The sequence below is a fragment of the Chelonoidis abingdonii genome, chromosome 3, assembly GCF_003597395.2.
Source record: "Chelonoidis abingdonii isolate Lonesome George chromosome 3, CheloAbing_2.0, whole genome shotgun sequence".
Classification (NCBI taxonomy): domain Eukaryota; kingdom Metazoa; phylum Chordata; order Testudines; family Testudinidae; genus Chelonoidis; species Chelonoidis abingdonii.
The window spans coordinates 124,612,833-124,630,848 of record NC_133771.1 but is presented as its reverse complement, the minus strand read 5'-3'; the positions used below and the strand labels follow the sequence as shown (position 1 = coordinate 124,630,848).

At 45.9% G+C, this 18,016-nt stretch overlaps 1 protein-coding gene across 2 annotated transcripts in view; it reads right to left on the bottom strand.

The window, feature by feature from the left end:
- TULP4 (TUB like protein 4) overlaps positions 1–13,343 on the bottom strand; it is a 300,603-nt gene extending 287,260 nt beyond the window's left edge. For both annotated transcript variants that reach the window (XM_032793337.2, XM_032793346.2), the window contains exon 1: positions 13,202–13,343. The gene's annotated coding sequence lies outside the window, so the exon portion shown is untranslated. The remainder of the gene's footprint in view (positions 1–13,201) is intronic.
- Positions 13,344–18,016: the final 4,673 nt, after the last annotated feature.

Genomic DNA, 18,016 nt, shown 5'->3' with positions numbered 1-18,016 from the left:
CAAGTATGGACCCAGGAAGGGGTGGGTGGTTGAAGAGGAGGCGGTGAGCTTGTGCAGCCTGAGCTGAAACCCACACTGTCATGTCCTCGCTACATTTTGCGAGCTAGCTAGATTAAAGCTAGAGAGGGTACGCCCATCTGTAGCACATTGTTATTTTTTACAGAACCTATTAAACGGAGTCCTACAGCCACCATTTTTTTAAGTTGCTGCAGCACCTAAACCTGCTCAGAGCTACAGTTAGCAGGCATTTTTAATACAATGCCCACTGTCTACAAAAGCGTTCTCTAAACTACCTCTACTTATGGAGCTGAAATAGCAGCAGCAATAGTCATAGGTGCTGGAACTAGAGGTGCTGCCGCACCCCCTGGCTTGAAGTGGTTGCCATTATACTGTATACAGTTTTACAGTTTTTTTAAATGGCTCTCAGCACCCCCACTATAAAAATTTGTTCTAGCACCCCTGGCAACAATGGAACTTGACGACAAAATGCATAGCAGTGTCACACAGCCCACTACAACTGCTATCGCCCTTGAAGCAACTCAGCATATACTGCAGAGATGTATGTTTTACATTCCATCTTGCAAGATGGAAAGTCCAAGATGAAGCAGGAAAGTTCAGACTGAATGTCACAAAGTTTGGTTGACTGCAAAAAACTTTCTAGTTTTCTTTTAGGGATAGCAGAGAATAGGAATTTTAGCGCTATCAGAATTCTGAAGAACAAAAACAAACGTCACATTGGAACAATTTACAAGAGATGGGATGAATTCCTCATCACTTGCAGTTTTTAAATCTTGTTTTACGAGATCTGCTCTAGCCATTAAGTACTACTGAAAAATCTCACCCTAAAACTGTTCATTGGGAAGATTTACTCCGATTCTTTTCAGTTTCAATAACCAATGACTTTTTTAAAGTATACAGGCAGCCCCTACATCCAAACTGGAAAAGCTTCACTCAGGGTGAACATGGAGAGAATATTTCTTTGAATCAATATGAATGGCTAATAAGTATTTTCTACTAGTTAGGAGTGATAGAAATGCACTAAGACTGTCCCATCAGCTTCTCCTTCACAAACACATCCTTACCAATGACTGATCAATACAATCTTGTCATTGCTAACTCCCAATCACGTCAGCAAATAGCACACTAATAGTGAATGAAGAAGAGGTCTCTGCATATTGCTATCTACTCACAAACAGATGGAGTTTCAGAAGAGTAGTTTTCCAACAGCATCAATGCTAGAGTGATGTCCAGAATTACATCCTCCACATATGTATCTTATCCAAATATATATCATTACCAATGTTAATTTATTTAAAACTATTATTGTTATAGCAGCATAGCTGTGCCCGATGCTCTACAGACATGTAAGATAGCCCTTAAGAACTCACAATCTAAATAGACAGAGACTAGAGAGATAAGGTAGGCAAGTGTAGCAAGGCGGTGTGGCTCCCCTCCTCCACAGGGAGGGTTGAGCCCCGTCAATCATCCCCCAGGGTGGAACTTCCGGGAGGATGCCCCGCCCCCCCAAAGGGTCAGGCGGCGACCCGGAAGCATAAAAGCCGGGCGCCGGCCTTCAGTTGGAGCGCAGCTGCTGGCCAGAGCAGATGTGCCGGCCGACCCTTGTCGCTGGGAGGCTGCGGAGCTCAGAGACAGGTATCAGGCCTTGCCGGAGCCAACCCGCAGCAACTACGACGCTGAGCTGCCGGAGCTACCCCGCTGCAGCTACGATGTGGAGCCACCAGAACTAACTCCCCGCCACCACGACGTGGAGCTACCAAAGCTGCCCAGTCCTTACTACGGCCCGGAGGAACCCTTGGACCAGACCTGGCCCAGCTGCCCGGAGGTGCTCCCGGACTACCACCTAGCCCGGACTGGGAGGAGCCCATGAGGGTGGACGACCCTGCGGACCAGGTAGGAGGTGAAGGGGGAATTGGAAGTAGCCCGGGGGCGGCTGACTATAGTCAGGCCGCAGAAGGCCCCGAGCCTATGGCCGTGAGTGTCGGTCAGGATCCCCACTGATCACTCCGTCAGTGTGTTGCGGCCCGGATCCCCACTGACTGCCACTAGCGGCGACAGCCGCTACTAGGGCCCCGGGCTGGAACGCAGAGGAGTGGGTGGGCCTGCGTTCCCCCTGCCACCCGTAGCCGGGTGGCAGAAACCCCCTTTCACCCCCCTGTGACTCTGCTATCGCTCTGCCCTGCCCCAAAAGGGCCAGAGCTGATCGTACTGTTTGTTTGGTGCCCCGCCCGAACCAAGGGCTGGGCCCCTACTGGCTCGGTTACTGCTCTGCCCTGCCCCAAAAGGGCCAGAGCTTATCGTACTGTGTTCCGTGCCCCGCCCGAACCAAGGGCTGGGCCCCCATTGACTCTGTCACTGCTCTGCCCTACCCCGGAAGGGCCAGAGCTTGTGGTACTGTGTTTGGTGCCCGCCTGCATCAAGGCTGGACCCCTACTGACTTTGCTGTGCCTCAGTCCTCTCCACAGGGACCGAACGCCCGGACGGTGGACCGTGGACCCGAAGGACAGGACCCAGAGGGGACAGAACGAGGCCGGTGTGGCTCCCCTCCTCCACAGGGAGGGTTGAGCCCCGGCCCCCCTTGTCACAGTAAGGTAATAACTTTTATAGCACCAACTTTTGTCATTGAGACACACAAGCTTTTGAGCTACACAGAGCTTTCTCTTTATTACTCACCTACCTTGTGTCTTTACTATCTTGGGTTCAACACGTCTACACCACCACTGCATACGACATAGAGACAAAGTAGCTAGGGAGTCATGCAACAAGATATTGCTTACCCTTTCCTATTTTCCCTTTTTTGTACGTTTTTAAAATCTTTGCTGACTTATTTTTTATTTTCAGTTGTGTGTGTGTGTTTGAACCAATGCCCAGCTACATGATTTTCTTTAACAAGACACTGCACTTCAAAAAGCACCTCTCACCTAAGGATCTCAAAGTATTCTATAAACATTAAGTCCCACAAGTCCTATAGGAGGCAGGCAAAAAGCATTATCCCCCTTATACAGCTGAGTAAAGTAAGGCACAGAGAAGTTGGGATTTATGCAAGATCACACAGTAAATCAGTGGGAAAAGAATCCAGGAATCCTGACTCCCAATCTGATTCTCTAACCATTAGATATGTCTGCCTAAGACGCATTTGTGATCGTAATATAATTTCAAGACAAATGTGATTTCACTAGGAACAAAACAAACAATGGAATCTTATCAGGGCACTAATCCAGATAGGGTAGCTGTTGTTTTTAATATTTATGTCACAGTAGCACCCAGAAGCCACCCAATGATGATATGAGCGCCATTGTGCTGACCATGGAACAAAGAGAAGCAGTGCTTAGAGCACACACTAATGTAATTATTTGAATACTTGTTACTGTCATGCAAATACCAGGGTTCCCCTATACAAATGACGGTGAAATCTGATACAGCCTGGACTCAAGCATTTACGTATTAGCAAAGATTGGATGAGATCCCAAAATTCATTAGGATTTCTCAAATGAATCAAGTGGAGGTAAACCCTGAGGGCAATCAAATGAGATGAAAACTGGGAAGAGCCACTTTTAAAAAAAAAAGCCATGCACTTTTTGGCTCCACAACAAAATCTATTTTTAAAAAATTGCACAAGGATCAAGCTAAATTTTAAGACCATGTGTGTGATGAGTGGTTTTAGAAGTGATTTTGCTAAAAGAAAGCCAATATACTCAGAAAACAAAAGTTAGTATGGTGGTGGATACACAGTAGTGGTATAATAAAACAGCAAAATTCCAAAGGTCTAAACTTAAACAATGGCAAGCAAGATACAGTGACCAGACAGCAAGTGTGAAAAATCAGGACAAGGGGTGGGGGGTAATAGGAGCCTATATAAGAGACCCAAAAATCAGAACTGTCCCTATAAAATCAGGACCTCTGGTCCCCCTAAAGCAAAATGACAGTGATGTCTGAATCCAAGAAATAGGTCACAGCCTCATGACCAGATAGATGGAAAGAAAGCATTGTGGTCACTGCAGCCACACACACCCCACTCAGAGGAGCCACTACAACCTTTACCACATTCTCTAGTGCTTCCCTGTGCCCCCATCCTACCAACATCACACCACAGTCTTCTCTGGATTGACCCTCAACCAGTCCACTCCTATTCCAAGCCACAATCACTACTATTCAACCATAGCATCTGGGGTAATCAAAATGCAGACACATCTGAATATATCAGCATAATGAAGCTCTGTCAAGCCATCTCTCCACATTGATCCACCCAGTAGGAGAAATGACAAACTGTAATCCACCCTACACAAGAGTCCTCAGGAAGATAAAAGTAATTACCCAAAATTACCCTCTGGGATCACTCAAAGGAACAAAGCTCTGTCTACTTGCCCACAAACCCAAGCAAGATTCAACACCATCTCACAAATCAATCAATGGTCAGTCCACTAATATCAGCACGGACATTCAATCATCACTGCAGGCTCAGGCCTTGTCTACACTACATAGTTTTTTGACAAAACAGTGGAGGTGTATGCACTACAATGCTCCTCCTGCCGATTTAAGAAAAGTGGTGGACAAAGAAATGGAGTTGGAGGATGAGGTGGGACAAGCAACAGGGTTGTCCGGTAGCATGGCAAGCCAGGACCTCTTCTTGATTCTGGAGGGTTCAAGCCAGTCCCACCACTCCAGCTCTGGCACGCATGATACAAGAAAGGGGAGCTCTGGAAAGTGCTCATTTTTATTTGATACTGCTTGGTTACATGAGGCAGAGCTGTCCTTTGTTTCATTATCTGCCACAAGAGGGTTAAGGGATAGAAATGTACAAGACTGGCAGCATTTGCATGTACTTCCCATTCCCCTATCTAGTGGGGGCCCTGAAGAAAAGTTTGTTAACGCATACCAAAATTTCATGGGAATCCTCCAGAGGGATCTCTAGGAAACTTTCCTGGAGGTACTTGCCAATCCTCTGCTGAAGGTTCCTTGATAAAGCTGCTTTGTTTCTTCTCCCACTGTAGGAAACTTTGCCGCACCTATCAGCAATCACTTGTGCAGGGACTTGTGGGGGGAGGGATAGCCAGTGGTTTGAGCATTGGCCGCTAAACCCAGGGTTGTGAATTCAATCCTTGAGGGGGCCACTTAGGGATCTGGGGCAAAAATCAGTACTTGGTCCTGCTAGTGAAGGCAGGGGGCTGGACTTGATGACCTTTCGAGGTCCCTTCCAGTTCTAGGAGACTGGTATATCTCCAATTATTATTAGTAGCAGTAGTAGTTGTTGTTGCAGTGATCCCCTAAAAAAAAAAAAACAAAAACAAAAAAAAAAACACTTAGACTCTTTGCCCCATTTTGGACCTTCACCACCCCCCTGGGCCGAACTCACTATGTTTAGGGCACTTGCTGAGCTGCAAGCTTGCCAAGGGAGAGAGAGAAAGAGGTGTATTTAACTATTATGATCCAATGCTGTGAATGCACTCACAACATTGCCTTCGTTTGTTGTTTCTTGTGTTTCTGCAGATGTGCCCTCGAGAGGAATCCCTTACACACTGGCAGAGCATCTCCATCAGATAAGGAGACAACCTAGGAGGAGTAAGGAGGATATGTTTACAGAGGTGCTTCAATTGTCTGATGCCCCAGATCATGATCATAGGGCATGGAGAGAGACAATTAATGAAAAATTGAAAGTAGGTAGCCTAGAGAAGAACCAGGGCCACGTGCATATTACAGTGGGCCAGGAGCAAAAGATAAAACTGATGGAGCGCCAAACAGAGATGCTGAAGTCCCTGATTGTGCTTCAGTCAGAACACGTGTGCGCTTGCCTCCTCTTGCAGCCAATACAGAACTGCATGCCATACCCTCCCCAAACTCCTTACACATATTCCTTTCATGTTTCTGGCCCATCGCAGTACCCCTTTGGACAGGTTCCCCAAGGACAGCTGGACTTGTACACAGCTACGAGAGCCTACATTAACGGGGTGCTCTTAAGTGTCATGTCCCTTGCAAGATATCAAATGCTGCATATTGGTCATTGCTCTTTAATAAAAATGTACTCAGAAAAAGATTCGGTTTCTTTCTACACACAGTATTTGTTGCTGGAATTCATACACAGAAGGAATTGGCACATTTGCAGATTACAAATCACACTCAGGAAGCAATCAACACCAGGGTCATTCCAGGCAGCAAGCAAACAGAGCCTGGCTGAATGTATTAAACAGACATTACGGGGGCTCATTGTCAAAATGCTACTTCAAAGCCTCCCTGATTCAAATAGCCCCTCTAATAACCCTAGTATCTGGCTGCTCAAAATCAGCCATCAGCCTCAGTGCTCCACCCCTGGGAAACTTTTCCCCCTTAGCCTCACAAATATTATGCAGAGTACACCAGGCTGCTATGACCATGGAACCAGTTTCCTCGTAGAGGTCTAACCTGCCATAAAGGCAGCACCAGCAAGTTTTTAGTCTGCCAAACACACAAGCAGTGGTCATTCTGCACCTACTCAGCCTGGTGTTGAAGCGCTCCTTGCTGTTGTCAAGGCTTCTGGTTACTCCTGGGGGAATTCTACCCGACTGTGCAATGCAGATTTTGTGCAGAAAATGTTCTGCGCAGAATTTCCTTCTCCCCTCCCACCACAGAAATGGGCTGCAGTGCTGCTGGCTGCCACTAGGGGCCGCTGGACCTAGCAATGCAAATAGAAGACATTGCCAGGAGGAGTCAAAGCTGGAGGGTCCAGGAAGCTGCACTTCCCGACACACCCTAAAGGAAGGAGGTGGCGCACAGGAAACTCCACACAAGCCCAGGACCCAGCTTCAGGCTATTCTCCCTCTGGATCCCTGAGCTCTGGAAGGGAGGGGTGCATGCAAGTGTCTGGGGGGGGGGCGCATCCCACAGCTGGGCTCTGAGGATAAGGGAGTATGGGTGTATGGGCTGGGGGGACACATCACAGCTGGGCTCAGGGACGGAGGGGGCAGAGAAACAGGAACTGAGCTGTCACAGGGGTTTCTTTAACTCTCTACTCCTGGGGAAAAAAATTTTTGGCCTGTGATTACATAGTGTTATTCTGACAAAATATGCAGAATTTTAAAATATTGTGCACTGAATCTCTTATTTTTTGGTGCAGGAGTATCTGGTGTAAGGCTTCATAAGCCATGCGAGAAAGGGTCTCCCAGGATCACTATGGGCATTTCAACATCCCCCACTGGAATCTTCTGGTCTGCAAAGAAAGTTCCTGCTTGCAGCTTTCTATACAGGCCAGTATTCCTGAAGATGCATGTGTCATGCACCTTCCCTGACCACTGATATCAGTGAAATGACCCTGGTGATCCACATGTGCCTGCAATACCATAAAGAAGTAGCCCTTTCTACTGATGTACTCAGTCACAAGATGGTCTGGGGCCAAAATTGGGATACGCATGCCATCTATCACCCCACTGCAATTAGGGAATCCCGTCGCTGCAAAGCCATCCACTATTTCATGCACTTTTCCTAGAGTCATAGTTCTTCTTAGCAGGATGCAATTAATGGCCCTGTACACTTGAATGAACGCAACCCCCACAGTGGACTTCCCAACTCAAAACTGATTAGCAACTGACCAGTAAGTCTGGAGTTATCAGCTTCCACACAACAATTGCCACATGCTTCCCCACCAAGAGAACAGCTCTCATTTTGATGTCCTTGCACCACAGGGCAGGGGCAAGCTCCACACACAGCTCCAGAAGGTGGTTTTGTGCATTCAAAAGTTCTGCAGCCACTGCTTGTCATCCCCGACATGCATAACACCGCTTGTTTCCCCGAGCCCAATAGCTATGGTCCACAGTGTGCAGCTGTTCGCCGAATGCCAAAAGTAACCTGGTGTTTCTTTCCATGGCACATAGCAGGGCAGGCATCATGAATTCCAATTTGGATTCGCAGCTCATGAAATACTGCATGATCAGCTGCACTGTGTTCATAACACTTATTACAAGACTGGTGAGCAGTAGAATCCGTGCTTTCAGGCAGAGATGGTAGGCACACAGTTTACAGGCGCTGTTGAAAAACAGCACAAAATGCAGTTAGAAGCCCATGGAATGATGGGACGGAAAAAATGTATCATGGGATGGAGCGCCCGCATCCATGATGCACTGTGATCCACTCCTCATCATCACCACTCCTAGCTGCAGAAGATGACAAGTTGCACAGTGGGACAGCTACCCACAGTGCACTACTCGCTCACTCTCAATGCTAGAGCACCAAGTGTGGATGCGCTCCACTGACACAAGGAGCATTGTGTGAACATGCATAAGTGCTGTAATTATACTGGTTTATGATCATCAGCATAACTTGCGTCAACTTAACCCTGTAGTGTAGACACAGGCTTAGTGTTACAACAAGGACTAAAGTCAGCATAACAAGGGACAAGCTGATCTGAACTGTCCAGGTACTCACTGCACCCTTCTCCATAATCTCATCCAAAAATGGAAGACAACAAGTCTACAGCTGCTCAGACTATCAAGCAATGGTTTCACGTGCAAAGTTTGTATGTATGTTTCCTTACAAGAGTATGCATTCTGCTCTCCTTAAAAGGGCCTGGCAACCATTTCCACCAGTAGAGGTCTTTTTTCTTTCCTACTATCTTTTGAAGGACACAGAGCACAGACTGTGGAACAAAAAGTTCCCCCAGTACCTCCAGAACTTCAGTGAGCAACACCAGCATAAATTGAAACAGAGAATATCCTGCCCCGTTCCAACAGCAGTGGACATCTCAGTCTGAGTCACAACTACTTTCAGTATAAAACAGATCAAAGTTTCCTCCCAACAGGAAGCACTTAAATCAATCTCTGGAAGAAGAGCCTGGACTAAGCCAGCTATACAACTCATGGAATAAATCTATTTCCCTCCACTTGCACAACCCTAGCACTTCATCTTAAGCAATTTTTAGGTCACAATCAATCAGTCGTCTTCAGCCCAGGACTCCCACCAGTGTCATTCCAGCCATCTGTTCTCTTTATAAATAACCATCACAAAAACCACCAACGCAGTTGGTAGTGAAAACAAAATTGTTCTTATCAGACAATCCCTTTCCCCCTCACAACAACAGTATCCTCACTCAGTGCTCTCACATTTCATTTATTCAGAGTACCAGGTATTTCCACACAAAAAAACCTGTACTAATAAAAAGATCTTCTTTAAATCGCAGACCTCTGGAGGTAAATATAGTGGAGCCTTCTAGTCCAACAGATAAACTAGCACTAACAGTGAACCCAAGACTATAATTTTTTACAAGGGGAACTGACCCCTTTCCCAACTGAGATCCCTGGGGGCGGGCTCTCTGAACCAAAGCTTCCATGCTCCTCTGGTGAATGATGTGGTTTGGTCTTAGAGTTTTATAGACTAGATATGTTCTGCACAGATATTTACTTAGTAAAAAAAGAAACATCCCTTCAGTACACTGGCAGTATGTGATGGGCACACCAATGAAGATAAAGACCTGTCGAAGGCCTGCAGCTCTGAGAAACAGAGGACTGAATCACCCATTTTAAAATTTCTTATTTGCTTTTAATAGCACCATACAGAAATTTTAGTCGTCAGAGATGCAAAATAATTCTTATTCACTGTGGCTGATTAGGATTCATAACAGGAATTTTGAATCTTTGGGCTTAGCCTCTTACATACTTGTCTCGTTCCTTCTTGGAAAAGTTCCTGCATGTGTTTCCAAGTGAGAATACCTGTAACTAGTGCAGGTTTAATACTATTCCATGATTACTCAGCTAATTTTGCAGTTTTTCCATCACATAATTGCTCAGGTAATAAAGACAATATTCATTCAATAAAATGTATTCAATAAACAGGTTTTCCTAGTACTCAACCAGTTTTAACTGCTTTATCTAGTTCATTTTGTCAGATGTCGTGAGGTTCTTGCCCAACAACCACATAAACCCCTTTATGCTGAGGAAGAGGGCTGGAGCAGCATTAAAAGGATCTGAAGGCCCCACATCCATCCAGAGAAGGATTCCTTTGATGCAGGCACTGATGAAGACAGCTGTAAGGCTGCCTTCTGACTAGCTCCACTGAGGGAACTGCACATTAAAAAAAAATAAATTGTGACAGATCAACCTAATTTCCTTATTTGGCAGGGTTACTGGTCAAGTGGATGGGGGGATATTAGCTTATCACCAAGAAGCCCTAAATTAAGCAACTCTTAAAATGCACTTAAACTGTACTTAGTGAAACAAGTGTAAGAAATATCCCAATGGAAAGTGATGGCTGGAAACAAAGCAACAATTCAAGAGCACATATGTAACACCTCTAGCATCAAAAGGCGTTCACGGAGCAGATTTACATCGAAGGAGAAATAAAGGCATAGGTGCAAGATTTCATATCCCTAGCTCTCTACAACTTTGATTCAGGGAAGATGGGAAGTGAGGGAACACGAGCAGTTAGCTGGATGCTGAACGTGCCTCTCTGCTCTAGTAAACACCCATCACAGTTTCACTCCTTCATCTGACAAATGACCTCAGAAGCATTCTCAAAACTCACTTGACAGTCATGTTCCTCTGCAACTGAATTGGCAGCCTGGCTGGCTAGCTTGCGCTATTGTTACTTTGATGGGGCCCATCCTTAACCCGCTCCCCACGCCTCAGCACCAAGATCAGATCACTTCTGCCCACTTTTCCCATGGTGCCCCCTTCCACCATCAGGCAGAGAAGTCTGTATTACCGAGCAAAACTCATTAGGCCAGGCTTTCCTTCCAGCCTGGATGTGGAAGAGGTAATATGTAGTTTCAAACATCAAAAAAATCACTTTCAAATTAAAATCGATTTACAACTGAATATGAAGATTGATTATATTGAGCAGGATGGTCTTGTGCCTACAACACAAGGATGGCAGTCAAAAGATCTGCGTTCTACTACTGGCCCTATCCCAAACTTCCAGTATTGGTTTTGGGCAAGTCACTTAATTTCTCTCTGTCCCTCAATTTTATCATCTGTAAAATGTTAATTGAAATCACACTAATATTTTTGTGGGTATACATTAACACTGAATCATTAACACATACATTTTAAATTTTGGATTTTTTCCTTCTCTCAACTCACTGTATATTGAAGTTCACTTCAAGAACTACACAGTAGTTTAAAATATAGTAATCTTATGTGTAAGGATTTTAGAATAAACAACAATGAAGTAGGTGAGAACAACTTTCACACTGTACAAAAGGGACTAAAAAATGTAGCATGAAAGTCTTTCTCCATGAACAAGCCAGTCACAGCAATTAGCTATCTTCCAGTTTACAAACCAGAACACAAAACATTTCAAACCCATTTAAAAAAAGCTGCAATTTCACAGAAAACTGATGGATACATTTCTAATTTATGTAGTTGCACTTTGTTTGCTGTTTGCATTACAAGCTAAAAAAAAAAAAACAAGTCCATTCCTGCAACCTTTACTCATAAAAGTAGTCCAGCTTACTGCAATTAATAAGGACTACTGGCATGATTAAGGGTTCCAGGATCAAACCCAGAGCTAATATCTCTAAGGTTCACCAAAATTTTACTGTTATGGAGAAAAAGTAGCTTTTAATGATTTTATCACAACAATTCTACCAAAATTCTTAATTTAATGAAAACTCCATTTTATTCCATTCATAAACTTCCTTTTTATATAAACTATTTCTATTTAAATTGAAAAACTGATCACTTAGATATTCAATGTTCATGCTTTATTCATATCATCATCTCCAAAGCTGTAAATATTTAAAAAAATGGGTTATGGTAAAGCACTTGCTATTGTGATGCTATATACTGAATATCATTCAGCAGATACTTTCAGTTCTAATCTTAAATTTCACAACCTGTCTCTGAAGGCTGGCATTTAAAATCACGCTCTCTAGTTTACAGCTCTAATACAGACAAATCCCAGTTGTACACAACACTTACTAAAACCTCTAATTTGAAAACACTCTGTGGGGTGGCTCATGAATGGGTATTTCTTGGGCAAGCATACTTCACCCTGGCAGAATGGACTTGCCTACAAGATTAAAAATGTAACTGTAGTCATATAAAGTACAAATTTAAGAAACCAGTTCTCTCTTCTAGAGGCCTTGTTTTCAAATATTAAGTGCTGAACAGGCAAATAATTCCTGCACTTTTCAGGACATCATGCTCAAGTTTGTGCCCTGGAAATGGGCATTTAACCCATACCAGAAAAGAGAAAGAGAAGGAATTACAGTTGCTAGCAATTTCCCCCCCATCCTCTGTAAAGATCCAAACCCCAGAGTTAAAGAAGGTCAGGGACAAAAACCTAGTGTTACAGATACTGCATGGAAGACTCGAGCTGACACACAGGATCACATTACTACAGCTTCCCACACACACCAGCACAAAAGCACCCGCTTGTTTACTGTATCCCATCCTCCTCCACGGTTTTTAGGTGCAAGCTACCACCAGAAATGTCTTTACAAAGAGATGCAAAGTGCAGGATTAGCACCATTTAAAACAAGAAAGCTGAGGGCATGGGGAGCAATACAGTTTATTAGAGGAAGAGAAATACCCAAACAGAGCTACCCAGACGTCCATTGCATCTAGAACTGCAGGCAGATCGAATCTGTTTCTCAGATTAATCTCCTACCACCCCCAGCTGGTATCTCCTTCCCTTAGTTTGGGTAGTAGCGGGTCCGAGGGGGATGTGTCCCCCTTCCAGGGCACTCATTTGGAGCACCAATCACACTGCAAACAAAATGTGGTGGCTGTTGCTGCTGCTGAAGCAGATTTTCTGTGACCACCCAGCACCGAGCAGCCCTGGTCCCGAGCGCCCCTCATCTCCGCGGCTAGCCCATGCATTTCACACCCACCGCCAGAACAAAAGAAAAACAGATCCGGAGCCGCCTGCCTCGGCGCGTGTGACAGCCTCCCCTAGCTCCCCATCTCCGCCCAGGGAGCCGGGATTTGCCGGCTGCTCCCTAAGCCACCCCCTCCTCCCCAGCACAGAAGGCAAACTCAGTGGAGCGACCGACACAGAGCCCCCCCCCGCTCCCCCGCACCCTCAGCCTCCCAGCCGCGTGCGGGGGCAGGCGCTGGGGGCCCACCAGCTGCAGCCCCGCTCCAGCCCCGGCGCGCACAGACAGTCCCGGCGCTGCCCTCCCCCGGTGGGGACCTCCCCCCTCCAGCCCAGGCGCTGGCCACCGCCGCTGCTCTCGCTGTGCCCGACACAGGGTCGTGCCCCACGCACCCCCCCGGCTTACCGCTCCCGGGCGCAGCGCAGGCAGCGGTCACCCTCTGGCTGCTTCCCTCCCCCCCAGCCCGCCTCCGCCCGCAGCCCAGCGTCTGGGGCTGTCTCCCGTCTCTGTCTCTCGCTGCTACTGAAGAGGCTGCTGCTGGGCCTGGCTCCGCCTCCACGTGATGCAGCCACATGACCCAACACACTTCCCCGAGCCCCGGCCCCCTCCTCTGTGCTCGGCCTCCTGCAGTGGCCGCGGCCGGAGCTGCCCGCGCACAGGTGAGGCTGCCCGCGCGTCAGGGCGGCGGGTGGCTGGTGTTGCAGGGCACATCCCGGGAAATGGCTCCACGCTGCCTGGCACCAGCAGCCTGGCGTTTGGCTGGGACAGGAGCCCGCCATCAAGGACAAGGGACAAACTTGGACGTGAAGGCAGCTGGGTATTGCTAAGCCCAAGTATTGCAAAATCACCAGTCCGTCTACTCCCCCCACCCTCCAAAATGTATATATATTGGCCTAAAACTCCTGAGATTTAAAAATAAATGTGGGGGTCTTTTGTGTGCGGTGTTGGTGCTGGTGCATTGAGGATTCCCATCTTCAAGTCATGCTGCCTTCAGAGGTAGAAACTTACTTGTAAAAAAAAAAAAGTGAGGGCTCAGATTCCCCGGTGATAACCTGAGCCCATGTGGGGCTTTAAGAAGAAAAAAAACAACTATTACAAGAGTTGCAATACAATGATGAGCACTGACAATACTGCAACCCTGCTTTTGTGTTTCCCTTCCTGTCACCTCCCATTCAGCTATGTGTGCCTGAACTCACAAGGCCCTGTTTGCAAATGAGAGACTAGGGTTTCGTTAAACGCCAGAGTGAGGCTTTTCTACGCTACCACTTAAGTCAATGTAACTAACATCACCGGGGTGTGAAAAAGCCACCCTCTGGGCAATGTAAATTACATCATCAACTTAAATCACTGTCTAAACCACGCTATGCCGGCAGGAGAGCATCTCCTTGAGGTGGAGTAATTACGTCGATGGGAGACTGCTCTCCCATCAGCATAGTGCATCTTAACTGGATATGCAGCTGCGCCGATATAGCACAGTAGTGAAGACAAGCCCTGAGTGGAAGGCCCTGACTGGTCGTGTTGAGGCCTCGTTCTGGCAGCCTGCTACAGTTACCCAGAGAGCTGGGAACTACTTTTTTGGGAACATTTGAGAAAAAGCCTGTGAGCAGTTTCTCTCCAAACCTCCCTCCCCAAAGACAAAAAGATTACAGTGTAGAGACAAAGGTAAACAACTCTTCTGTTGGACACACCCTTCACAAGCAATCTCCCTCCCTCAGCATGTATCCAGGTCCAGGTTCATCAATATTTTGATTGTGAAATATGGGGCATTTCTATTATCTCTTGTGAGGCAGAAATGCTGCAGATTATGACTGCTGAAGATAGCCCTTTGCACTTAAAGAATAAAGTTGGCAATGAGACACAGGGCCTTTCATCTCAAGGGCAGCACTTAGTATCCAGGTTAGGGCCCTTCTTTGCTACAAAAGCAGGGGGCTCAGTAACAGGTTTAAAATCTGTAGTTTAGTAGACAGAATCTGAACTATTTGCTGAAACCAAGCTGTGAACATATGCCCCTTCCTCAGAGGTGGGCAAGAAAAAGCCAGAACATAAAAAGGAGTTAAATACTTTCTTGCTGAAGAGAGGGGAAAAACAAATTGTAACCATAGAGTCAAAGAGACTCCCTATATAAGTGATGTTCAGGCCTCCATCGTTCAGGACACAAATTAGCAATCAACATTGCCCAAAAGAACCACAGTAGTGTGAATTCATTGTTTCATTTATATATACTATTTCATATATATATATATATATATATATATATATATGAAATTCTTACAGCAAAATGACCAAACAAGTATTGTTTTATCAACTACAGTTGGTTAATAACATAGTTAAAATATCCTGATTCGATAATAATTAAATAATACTGTTTTAATATGTGCTGCAGAGCACCACAGGAGACACATTAAAGAGACACTTGTGGCTCGTGAGCCTCAGTCTGTGTATCACTGACCTAAATGCTGCAGTTGTTTATCTTTTCATGATTTAAAGAGTCAGCTAACCAGGAAAACAATGCTGGTAGAGAATCCTTGGAGAGTGTACATCCCAATTGCAGAGTTCTAGAATAGCTAGGCAATCAGAAAGCAAGGAAATATTAGAGCACAGGACCTGAATTCCCACCTTTCTGAGATTTATCCAAATAGCCAGAGAGTTCCAGAACTAATGCCAGCTGTGGTATGTATTTGAGCTAGTCATAGATTTTTTTGGTTTTGTTCTGTTCCTGTGATGAATATCTAGTTTTCATTAGGACATACTTCCCATGCTTGAGATTTACCACCACATAGGCTAAAGCCTTAGCTCTTGTTAAAGGAGGAAGAATAATACTGTGATTGAAGAACTGTGCTTGTTAGCAGGAGATCAGGGTTATATTCCTCAGTGTGCTACAAAATACTTGTACTTGTATTCCCTGGGGAAAATCACTTAGTCTTTTTGTGCAATAGGCATCAGGAATAATACTGTCCTAGAGATACCATAAAGTTTCATTCATTAAGGCGTGTTGGATTGTCCAATACTTGAGTGACAAACATAGAAATGCTTACCAAAAAGAGTAAGGTTCTCTAACCTGGTTTGCAAGTCCTCTCAATTCTACACATTTTAACAGTGTTGTAACCAGGTCACGGGACAACTGTGCTGTAAACAGGTGCCTTTCCTCAGTTGTTTTTTTGAAGCTGTTGTAGCTGGGTGCTTAATCATTACGAAAAGTTGTTACGTCTGGTAGCTGTTCATTGGCTTCTGTGAAATGAATTGTTGGCCTCCAAGGTACACACTTCATGAAAGTCACCATTGTCAAGTGTGCAGATGACACAGACTGGGGGAGTGGTAAATAATGAAGAGGACAGATCACTGATACAGAGTGAGATGGATTATTTGTTAAACTGGCCACAAGCAAACAACATATGTTTTAATATGGCCAAATACATCTAGATCAGTGGTTCTCAAACTATGGGGCAGATCTCCCAAAGGAGGCACGGGAATGTGTCAAGGGAGGCGCAAGCTTTGTGCTTTTTTTTTTTTTTTTAAGAGCTCTAGCTGTCAGACCCAGGTGGCTGTGGCTTATGCCGAAGGGCTGTGCGCACCCAGGGAGGTGGGGACATGGGATAAATGGGACAGCTGGAGCCCCGCCACCCAGGGTCTGACAGCCAGAGCTCTGCTGCCCAGGCTTGGGCTCTCCTCCCCCCAAATCCCTCACTAGGAAGCAGACCAAGGCTTGTCCTCTCCTCTCCTCTCCCCCTTCCTTCGATCCCTCACCAGGAGGCGGCAGTGGGGCTCCACTTTCAGCCCCAGGGTTGCAGCAGCAGAACAGAAGGGTAGCAAATGGACACAAATATCAGTTTTCATATTGCCACCCTTACATCCATGCTGCTGCTAGCATGGCACTGCTTTCAGAGCTGGGTGCCTGGCCTGCAGCTGCTGCTCTCCACTCTACCTTCACAGCTGGGCAGTGGTATATGTACTTTGGAGGGGGACACAAAGGTGGCTCTAGACAAAAGAAGGGGGACACAATCAGAACCACTGATCTAGATAAATACATCTAGGAACAAAGAATGCAGGCCATGCTTACAGGATGGGGAACTCTGCCCTGGGATGCAGTGACTCTGAAAGGGACTTGGGTGTCATGGTGAATAATCAGCTGAACATGAGCTCCCAGTGAAAAACAGTAGCTAACAGAGCAAGTGTTATCCTTGGATGTAAAATGGAAGCATCAAGTAGGACAGCGGTTCTCAACTAGGTGTCTGGGGCTCTTTGGGGGGCCGCCAGCAGGTTTTAGGGAGTCTGCCAACATAAATCAGAGAGCAGGGCTGGCAATAGACTCTCTGGGACCCAGGGCAGAAAGCCAAGGCCCAAGCCCTGCCACCTGGGGCTGAAAGCCAAAGCCTAAGCAACTTAGCTTTGCGGGACACCCTGTGGCATGGGGCCCTGGACTCCCTAACGCCAGCCCAGACTTTTAATCTACTGCATATGCAGAAAAACAGTTGTTGTGGCACAGGTGGGCCATAGAATTTTTATAGCATGTTGCAGGGGGCCTCAGAAAGAAAAAGGTTGAGAAAAAACCTGAAGTAGGAGATTGTATTACCTCTGTATTTGGCACTGGTCTGGCTGCTTCTGGAATATTGTGTCCAATTTTGGTGTCCACAGTTCAAGGGATGTTGATAAATTGGAAAGGATTTAGAGACGATCCAGGAGAATGATTAAAGGATGGGAAAACATGCCTTATAGTGATAGATTCAAGGAGCTCAATCTATTATTTAACAAAGAAAAGGTTAAGGGTGACTTGATCATTCTCTAAGTACCTACCTGGGAAACAGAAATTTGATAATAGAGGGCTTTTCAATCTAGAAGACAAACATATAACAAGATCCAATGCTTGGAAGCTGAAGCTAGACAATTCAGACCAGAAATAAGTCTAAAATTTTTAACAGTTAAGGTAATTAACAAGTGGAACAATTTTTCAAAGGCTGGAGTGGATTCTCCATCACCAGAAATGTTTAAATCAAAATTTTTTTTCCCAAAAAGATATGCTCTAGTTCAACAAGAATTATTTTGGAGAAATCTTATGACTTGTGTTATACAGGAGGTCAGCAGGGCCGGCGCTACCATTTAGGCGACCTAGGCAATGGCCTAGGGCGCCAGAATTTTTGGGGGGCGCTATTTTGCCAGGGGGGTGGCACGCGGGTCCAGTGGACCTACCGCAGTCATGCCTGCGGCAGGTCCACCGGAGCCTTT